Source organism: Leucoraja erinacea, chromosome 4 (assembly GCF_028641065.1).
Source record: "Leucoraja erinacea ecotype New England chromosome 4, Leri_hhj_1, whole genome shotgun sequence".
NCBI classification, from domain to species: domain Eukaryota; kingdom Metazoa; phylum Chordata; class Chondrichthyes; order Rajiformes; family Rajidae; genus Leucoraja; species Leucoraja erinaceus.
Window position 1 is genome coordinate 11851581 of NC_073380.1, and position 8073 is coordinate 11859653.

Here is an 8073-nt window from a genome sequence, read left to right on the forward strand (position 1 = left end):
GATGCACTCAACCCTCCGCGGGGCCCAGTGGTCCCGGAAATCCCCTACGGTGCCCATGGACAGCGCATAGTCCCTTTCTAATACCACCCGGGCGCCGACGTAAGCCCGGAAAAGGGGCAGGCAGCTGGTTCAGGTAGAGCCCTCTTCCGCCTGGCGCCTTGACACGTGGATGGCCAGCTTGGACAGGCCCAGGAGCAACTCAACCAGTACATCTTCGGCCAGGAACAGAATTATTTGTGATGATGATCTATCGTACTAATTGCTTTAGATATTTGACCACTGATCAATTACGTATTTAATGTATCAAGATTGACTAATTGAACAATACAAAATGAAGAAAGGCCCTTCACTCCGCCAAGTCCATGTCAACCTACCCCTTCACTCTAGTATGTTTTAGTTTAGAGATGCAGCATGGAAACTGCATCCTTCGGCCCACCGAGTCCGTGTGACCAGCGATCACCCAGTTCTACTCTGCGTAATAGAAACAATTTACAGAAGCCAATTAAACTACAAACCTGCATGTCTTCTGAATGTGGGAGGACCCGGGGGGAAACCATGGGGTCACAGGGAGAACGTACAATTCCATATATACCAGCACCCGTAATCAGGATCAAACCCGGGTCTCTGGCACTCTGAGGCATCAACTCTGCCGCTGCGCCACTTTGCCACCCATTCTCTGTTATCCTATTTTTTTTACCCACCATCTACACTCTGAAGGACAATTTCACAAAGGTCAAAAATACGACTTTAGGATGCGCAAATAAACCAGATCACCTAGAGGAAATCTGCATGGTTACAGGGAGAACATGCAAATTCCAATTGTCATTGCTTCTAACAAACATGCATTTTACTTCATCAAATTATAGAAAGAATCATGTGTAACTAACAATGGAAAAGTATGCATTGTTCTGAATTTAGAATGGTCTGGCAAAACAGGGGGATGTTCTGGGGACCCTCTGCAAAAACAATAGGTCAAGAAGCAATAAAGAAAATAAATATTTTTGAATTGTGAAAAAAAAGTAGTTTCTAAATAATAGTAGTTTAGAGAAAAGTAAAGATTGCACCAGAATTTATGGAACCTCGGGTTTCTAAGGCAGAGTCTTAAATAAAATTTCATGTCAATCATTAGTACTCTTTATGTCCATCTTTGCAAGTTTGCTTTCCTCTGCCTCCACATTATTTCTGTGCTGATCAACTCACTAACCCGCCACTTTCTTTGCACCCTGTCTCCTGCTTAAGTTCCGAAATGCTCACGTTATCCTTCAATAAAGTCCAATTGTGTGTAGGAAGGAACTGCAGGTGCTGGTTTATATCAAAGATAGACACAAAGTGCTGGAGTAACTCGGCAGGTCAGGCAGTATCTCTGGAGAAAAGGGATGTGTAGCGTTTCGGGTCAGAACCCTTCTTCGGGCTCTACTAAAGGCCAATTGTTCAATTATCACCAACTATTGAGTTACATTGAGTCCTTGCGGCTCAGCGGATCAAACTTAAAATTTGTCGTTATTTGTGAACCTTTTAAAGATCCCAGATCTTTCTTTATTGGTAATCTCCTCCATCCTCATGTTGTCTTCAATGCTGCATGGTTATCTGACTCTGTCATCCTGTTTACGTTTACTATGTTCCAACTTTGATCAGAAATCTTCCGGCCAACAAAATCCCTTCTCACTGGAATTTCTCCACATCAATCTGCCTTTTACCTAATTTTAAAAGCTTTCTCACACCAGCTGCACAAACCATGCCTCGTTTCTCCTCTCATCGAGGCCGTCGGGTTTGCAAGAGGTGGTATGTGAAAAAAGTAGCCACTGAAATGGCCGCTAAATGTTTAGCGATCTGCTGGACTGAGATATACAAGGCATGTTTACTGCGATATCTTTTTAATCTTGGTTGGGACTGAATGCGGCTGTGCTTCATGTAGATGGCAAAAGTGTGGCCTCACCCAAATACAAACATCTTATCAGGCCATTTCCAGGAATGTCCACTGTTAGTATTTACACTTTCAAAAGAAATAAGCACAAGAGATACCTGTTTTTAATATTAGTTAATTCTATGTTATTTTATACATATTTCAAACGATTGCCATCCAGTACCATTTAATTTCCTTTTATCATAAGATTACCAAGATATATTCTCATGTTCAATACCTTCACATTTCCAGTTGCAATATGACATTAATACTGAGTGAAACTTTTGCATAGACCTCGTTTACAAATGGGCGGCACAGTGGTGCAGCAGTAGAGTTGCTGCCATACAGCGCCAGAGACCCGGGTTCGATTCTGAGTACGGGTGCTGTCTGTATGGAGTTTGTACGAACTTACTGTGATCGCGTGGGTTTTCCCCGGGTGTTTCGGTTTGGTCCCACACTCCAAAGACGTACAGGCTTGTAGGTTAATTTGGCATTGGTAAGAATTGTAAATTGTCCCCAGTGTGTAGGATAGTGCTAGTGCACCGAGATCGCTGGTCGGCGCAGACAGGTTGGGCTGAAGGGCCTGTTTCCACGCTGCATTCGGCTCAACCAAACCCACCTGGGCTTTCTCAATAAAATCTACCAGTGCAACCCTCTAACCTCTTCCCTTTTCATATCCTTGCCGGGCCTCCTTTGAACTATATTTGCATGTTCCACATTCTCACCACTCTTTGGGTAAAGAGTCCATTTCCAATTCACTGTACCTCGGTACATGTGACAATAAACTAAACTAACTAACTAACAATTCTCTCCCGGTTATTTTATATTCATGGACTCCAATCACTCTCGTCCCATAAGTAGACAAATTATTTTGTATCAGAACCTTTCATCATTTTAAAGACTGCCGCTTGATCATCCTTCAGCATTCTTTCTATTGAGAGTTAAGAGTCAGTTTATCCTTTCCCAAATGTGTGCTGCTGTACTTAAAGTTTCCTACTTGTAAATCTTTCAGTGCCCGCTGGATCCATGTTTTATAATAAAACAGAGCACACACAATGTGGTGAACATGGCCTGATCAAAGTTTATTACAGATTTAGCAGCTTCCCTGCTTTTAATTGTTTATCATCTAGAAATAAACCCTAGTGCTTGAATGGCCTTTTTAACGGTCCCACAATCATGCAGTGTGTATTTGAATTCCAAAATCCCTTTGGCCCTCTAAGTAATATAATCTCCTTATTCCTGTTACAAAATGGTACGTCATTTATCTGTGTTGAACATTGCTCTGCATTATTTGTGCATTCTGTAAGTTTATTAATGCTGAGTTATTGAAGTCTTCCCCGGTATGAATGATCGGACCCAATTTGGTATTACGCGCAAATTTTAAAAATTGTGCTTTTCATTGCAAAATCATTCATGTAAACCTTGAACAGCAGGTGGTCAAAGCAACGACGTGCATAGATCACTACTACGTACCTTCTTCCACTGCAGGCAGTGATCTTTTACTCCAGGGCTCTGCTTTCTGTTCAGAAGCCAGTTGGCAATCCATGCAGCCACTAGTCACCTGTCCACCTCCATTGACCTTTAGCACAGCTTCCTTGCTTTATATTTATATCCCCCAGGAAATAAACCCAAGTGCTTGGGTTACTTTTGGAGTTGCTTTAGAAAAGGTAATCAAATCACACCTAATGAATAAGATAAAAAAATTCCGGAAGATGTTGCCATTGTAAACTTTTAGACTTTAGAGATACAGTGCAAAAATGGACCCTTTGGCCCACCGAGTTCGCACCAACTAGCGTTCACCCCACACACTAGCACTGCCCTACACACTAAGGACAGTTTTCAATTTTTTCCGAAGCCAATTAACCTACAAACTCTACGTCTTTGGAGCACTGGAGAAAACCCACGCAGTCACAGGGAGAACGTACAAACTCCGTACAGACAGCACCCGTAGTCAGGATCGAAACCGGGTCGCTGGTGCTGATTAACAAAACAAGTCACTACCAAATGTAAATGAGGGTTAGCTCACATGGTATTAGCTGTAAGGAGAGGTTGGACAAACTTGGATTGTTTTTTCTCGAACATCGGATGTTGAGCAGAGACCTGGTAGATGCATATAAAATTATGAGCGGCATAGATAGGATTGACAGTCAGAAGCTTTATCGTGAAGATATCAAAGACTAGAGAGCATAGCTCTAGGGTGAGAAGGGGAAAGTTTTAAGACAATTTTGTTTTACACAGAGAGTGGTGGATGTCTGGAATGCGCTGCCAGGATAATGGAGGAGGCAGATATGATAGTGGAAATGTAGAAAAATAGGTGCAGGAGTAGGCCATTCGGCCCTTCGAGCCAGCACCGCCATTTAATATGATCATGGCTGATCATCTAAAATCAGTACCTCGTTCCTGCTTTCTCCCCATGTCCCTTGATTCTATTAGCCCTACAAGCTAAATCTAACTCTCTCTTGAAAACATCCAGTGAATTGGCCTCTGCCATCTATGCCAGAGAATTCCACAGATTCACAACTCTGTGGGTGAAAATGTTTTTCCTCATCTCAGTGCTAAATGGCCTACCCCTTATTCTTAAACTGTGACTCCTGGTTCTGGACTCCCCCAACATCGGGAACATTCTTCCTGCATCTAGCCTGTCCAATCCTTTAGAATGTTATATGTTTCTATCCTCTCATCATTCTAAATTCCAGAATGGACCATAAGCCCAGTCGATTTATTCTTTCATGATATGTCAGTCCCGCCATCCTGGGAATTAACCTGGTGAACCTACCCTCGATAGCAAGAATGTGCTTCCTCAAATTGGGAGGGCAAAACTGCAAACAATGCTCCAGGTGTGGTCTCAGCAGGGCCCTGTACAACTGCAGTAGGATCTCCTTGCTCCTATACGCAAGAGGTTTTGAGAGGTTGAGAGGAGACCTGATAGAAGCATATCAAATTATGAGCGGCTTAGAGAGGCAGAAGCATTTTCAAAAATATATCAAAGACTAGAGACCACAGTTATAAAGTGAGAGGGAGTAAGTTTAAAGGAGATATGCAGGGCAATTTTTCTTTTACACAGAGAGTGGTGGATGTCTGGAACTCGCTGCCAGGGATAATGGGGGAGGCAGATATGATAGTGGCATTTAAGAGGATTTTAGATAGGCACATGGATATGCAGGGAATAGAGGGAAATGGATCACGTGCAGACTGAGGAGATTAGTTTAACTTGACATCATATTTGGCATGGATATTGTGGGCCAAAGGCCTGTTCCTGTGCTGTACTGTTCAATCTTTGATGTTATGCATCAATTACAGTCTAGAGGGTTCACAGCAGAGCTGCTTCATCAATTCAGCCTCTGTATTAGCCACTAAAGAAAATTCACAGGACTGATTCATGCTTGTTGAGGCTCAGCCTGACACCTCCTCATGCCGAGATGGCTGATTCATTGCTGGGGAGGAATGAATTTAAATTCACTGCTGCTGTGATTTGCACTGAGGTAATAATCGAAAAAAAAATCATTTTGTTTCTCAGTAATTGTCATGGCAGACAGTCTTTTCAGCAGCAGGTCAGAGTAGCAAGACAAGCCATAAGAACGGATAAAATCAGAGCCTGGATCGGTAACACTGTGGTCCTGGATCGAACGCTCAGGACCACAGAGGGTGGTGAGTGGCTGGAACTCACTGCCAGGGGTGCTGGTGGAGTCAGGTATAAGAGTGGTATTTAAGAGGCCTTTAGATAGGCACATGTATAGGCAGCACAGACATTGTGGGGCAAAGGGGTTTGTTTGTTCCTGTGCCGTACTGTTCAGTGTTCAACACCAAGTACTGGAGTAACTCAGTGGGTCAGACAGTATCTGTGGAGAACAAACAAAGACAACGGAGTAGACAAAGTGTTCAAGAAGGAACTGCAGATGCTGGAAAATCGAAGGTACACAAAAATGCTGGAGAAACTCAGCGGGTGCAGCAGCATCTATGGAGCGAAGGAAATAGGCAACGTTTCGGGCCGAAACGTTGCCTATTTCCTTTGTTCCATAGATGCTGCTGCACCCGCTGAGTTTCTCCAGCATTTTTGTGTACCTATAGAAAGACAACGTTTCGGTTTGGGACCCTTCTTCAAGACTGGCTGAGGCCAAGGGTCAACTCTCGGGCACCTCATCATACTTATCATAGGGTGGCACGGTGATGCAGCGGTCGAGTTGCTGCCTTACAGCGCCGGAGACCCATGATTCGATCCCACCTTCGACCGAGTTTGTACGTTCTCCCCGTGACTGCTTGGGTTTTCTCCGAGATCTTCGGTTTCCTCCCACACTCCAAAGACGTCCAGGTTTGTAGCGGTTAATTAGCTTGGTATAAGTGAAAATTGTCCCCAGTGTGTGTGGGATAGTGTTAAGTTCCTTCATGCTTTATTCTGTAGCTCAGAGATACACTGAATATCATACATGTATCTGTACACGGTGTATGGCTTGATTGTAATCATGTATTGTCTTTCCGCTGACTGGTTAGCATGCAACAAATGTTTTTCACTGTACCTCAGTACACATGACAATAAACTAAACTAAACGGAAAACTCTCTCTTTGCTAAATATGATTGAAATTATTATTTTAAAGGCTTGACTGCAATTCCATCCTCTCTTCTGCTTGCGTACAATACTCCTTAAGAATGGCATTAAATCATATGTATCCCAGCAGTCGTTTTGTTATGTGGGGGCGGAGGGGTGGGAGAAGTTGCGTTTTTCCATACAATGTGATGCCTTCTTCAGTAGGGAACTTGTGGAGCTGTCTTTAGGAATGTCATGTCGCATTTGTATTGTGCTCATGTAATTCAGCTTGCTGCCATACTTAGAAAAAGGCTGCACTATGATTTCCGAGCTTTTCCCTCCCTCCCTGTCCAACTTTGCTACTTCACACTCCATCTGCTTGACTGGACTCCAAATGGAATTTAAATGAGCTTCCTTCATTCATTATATCAAGGTCAGAGCTGAAAGGAATCGGTGGGTACAATCTCAGTTCAATGATGCAGAACAAAGTAATTGACCCGGTGGCGTTCCAGGCTCAGTTAGCGTAAGACAAAACACAAACAAGAAATAAGATCATTGTTATAATTTGAAAATCTCCTACTTCCCCTCTAGAATGAGTGCCAGAAAAATCACTTGCATTAGCAGTGAATTCTCAATTAATGGTGTTGTTGCTTTCTTCTCAACAATCCTAGATGTTGGCGATAAAAGCTCAAACGGGCAACAAGCTACAAGACTTCAGACTGACTACAGATAGAAGAAACTTCACAGAAACCAGTAAGTGTGTTAACCATATAACCATATAACAATTACAGCACGTAAACAGGCCATCTCGACTTACAAGTCCGTGCCGAACAATTATTTTCCCTTAGTCCCACCTGCCTGCACTCATACCATAACCCTCCATTCCCTTCTCATCCATATGCCTACCCAATTTATTTTTAAATGATACCAACAAACCTGCCTCCACCACTTCCATTGGAAGCTCATTCCACACCGCTACCACTCTCTGAGTAAAGAGGTTCCCCCTCATGTTACCCCTAAACCTCTGTCCCTTAATTCTGAAGTCATGTCCTCTTGTGTTGTACGAGGAACTGCAGATGCTGGTTTTCACAACAGGACACAAAACGTTGGAGTAACTAAGCGGGTCAGGCAGCATCTCTGAAAAACATGGATAGGTGACATTTTGGGTTGGGACCCTTCTTCAGACTAAACATGGATTGGCAAAGTTTCAGTCTGAAGAAGGGTCCCGACCCAAAACGTCACCTATCCACGTTCACCAGAGATGCTGCCTGGCTCGCTGAGTTACTCCAGCACTTTGCGTCTTATTTTGAATTCTTCTTACTTTATTGGGGGGGAGATTTATTTCTGACGGAGAGCTGACGATGCTGATGGAGAATATCATGCTCGTCCATTAGCGGAAGATGTGGGCTATTAAATTCAAGGAACAGCACCTCGTCTTAGACACATAGAAACATAGAAAATAGGTGCAGGAGTAGGTCATTCGGCCCTTCGAGCCTGCACCGCCATTCAATATGATCATGGCTGATCATCCAACTCAGTATCCCGTACCTGCCTTCTTTTTATACCCCCTGATCCCTTTAGCCACAAGGGCCACATCTAACTCCCTTTTAAATATAGCCAATGAACTGGCCTCAACTACCTTCTGTG